Genomic DNA, 2,188 nt, shown 5'->3' with positions numbered 1-2,188 from the left:
ACTGATTCAAAATTTTTATAGATTATATTTTTTTGGAAGTAAGGGAGTGTGATATCTCCAACTCTGTTCTTTCTCAGGATTTTTTAGGCTTTTTTTTTTTGGCTTTTTAGGGCTGCACCCGCGGCATATGGAGGTTCTCAGGCTAGGGGTCCAATCAGAGCCATAGCTGCCAGCCTACACCACACCCACAGGAACATCAGATCTGAGCCACATCTGCAACCTACACCACACGTCATGGCGAGGCTGGATCCTTAACCCACTGAGCAAGGCCAGGGATCGAACCCACAACCTCATGGTTCCTAGTCGGATTTATTTCCACTGCACCATAACGGGAAGTCCAGTCTTTTGTGTTTCCATACCAACTTTTAAATTATTTATTCTAGTTCTATGAAAAATGTCATTGATACTTTGATAGGGATTGCGTTGAATATATAGATTGCCTTGAGTAGTATGGTCATTTTAACAATTTTAATTCTTCCAGCCATTGAACATGGTATATCTTTCAATCTGTTTGTGTCATCTTCAAGTTTTTAATCAATGTCTTATAGTTTTCTGAGTACAGGTCTTTTATCTCCTTGGTTAGATTTATTCTTAGGTATTTTCCTCTTTTTGATACTATTGTAAATGGGATTGTTTCCTTAATTTTTCTTTCTTTACTTTTTTTAGTTCATTGTTAGTATATGGAGAAGGAACAGATTTCTGTATATCAATTTTTTTGTCATCAAGGATTATTTATTACAGAAATATTACATTTTTCTTAAATTACTAACATTCGTTTATTGAGATAATGTACATTTTGCTTGAATCTAACAATCTTTTTCATACCCTGTTTTAGGGGAAGGAGGCCCAAATGAAATGCAGCTCTTTACCAAAGCTTCCTTCAGTCTTTTTTTTTTAATATATAATGATTTTTATTTTTTTCCATTATAGCTGGTTTACACCGTTCTGTCAATTTCCTACTGCACAGCATGGTGACCCAGTTGCAAATATGGACCGCTTCACAAATTTGCATGTCATCCTTGTGCAGGGGCCATGATAATCCTCTCTGTATCGTTCCAATTTTAATATATGTGCTGTTGAAATGAGCACTGCATATTAACTTTGTGTCCTGCAACTTTACTGAACTCTAGTCTGAGTTCAGTAAAAGTGAGGTCTAGTAGTTGTTTGGTGGCATCTTTAGGATTTTTCTATGTATATTATCATGTCCTCTGCAGGCAGTGACAGTTTCACCTCTTCTTTTCAAATTTGGAAGCCTCATTTTTTTTCTTGTCTAGTTGTTGTGGCTAGGGCTTCCAAAACTATATTGAGTAAAAGTGGCAAGAGTGGGCATCCTTATCTTGTTTCTGACCTTAGAAGAATTGCATTTAGTTTTCACTGCTGAGTGTGATCTTAGCTGTGGGCTCATCATAAACGGCCTTTATTATTACGAGGCATATTCCCTCTATACCCAATTTGTGGAGAGTTTTTATCATAAATGGATGTTTGCGTATTTAGTTTTTTTTTTTTTAAGAAACTGTCAAATTCTTTTCCAGAGTAGCTATAACATTTTACATTCCCACCTGCAATATGTGAGTGACCCATACTTCCAACTTCTCTGCATCCTTACCAGAATGTGATGTCGTTACCACTGTTTTTTTTTCAAATATTCTGATACATATGCAGTGGAATCTCGTTGTGGTTTTAATGTGCACTTCCCTAATGGCTTATGATGGTGAGTGTCTGTTTATGTGTTTCTTTGCCATCTCTATATCCTCTTAAGTGAAATGTCTTTCTGTATCTTTTGTCCATTTTCTAGTTAATTTTTTTTTAACTATTGAGTTTTGAGAGCTCTTTTTTTGCTGAATATGTGGATGGTAAATATTTTCTACCAGTCTGTAGCTTGTCTCTTCATACTTTTCACAGGAACTTTGACAGACTAAAAAAAATTAATTAAAAACAATTTTATGGAGTTCCCATCGTGGCTCAGTGGTTAACGAATCTGACTAGGAACCATGAGGTTGTGGGTTCGATCCCTGGCCTTGCTCAGTGGGTTAAGGATCTGGCATTGCCATGAGCTGTGGTGTAGGTTTCAGACATGGCTCTGATCCCGCGTCACTGTGGCTCTTGCATAGGCCTGTGGCTACAGCTCTGATTCGACCCCTAGCCTGGGAACCTCCATATGCCGTGGAAACGGCCCTAGAAAAGGGAA

General features: G+C 37.5%; 1 non-coding gene across 1 annotated transcript; it reads right to left on the bottom strand.

Annotated features, from left to right (window-relative positions):
* Positions 1–982: 982 nt before the first annotated feature.
* Positions 983–1,089, bottom strand: LOC125119049 (U6 spliceosomal RNA). The gene has a single exon (XR_007133005.1). It is a non-coding gene; the product is annotated as a U6 spliceosomal RNA (small nuclear RNA).
* Between the last annotated feature and the right edge of the window lie 1,099 nt (positions 1,090–2,188).

The sequence above is a fragment of the Phacochoerus africanus genome, chromosome X (assembly GCF_016906955.1).
Source record: "Phacochoerus africanus isolate WHEZ1 chromosome X, ROS_Pafr_v1, whole genome shotgun sequence".
Classification (NCBI taxonomy): Eukaryota; Metazoa; Chordata; class Mammalia; order Artiodactyla; family Suidae; genus Phacochoerus; species Phacochoerus africanus.
The sequence above is the reverse complement of the archived record's forward strand: the minus strand, read 5'-3'. Positions and strand labels throughout refer to the sequence as shown.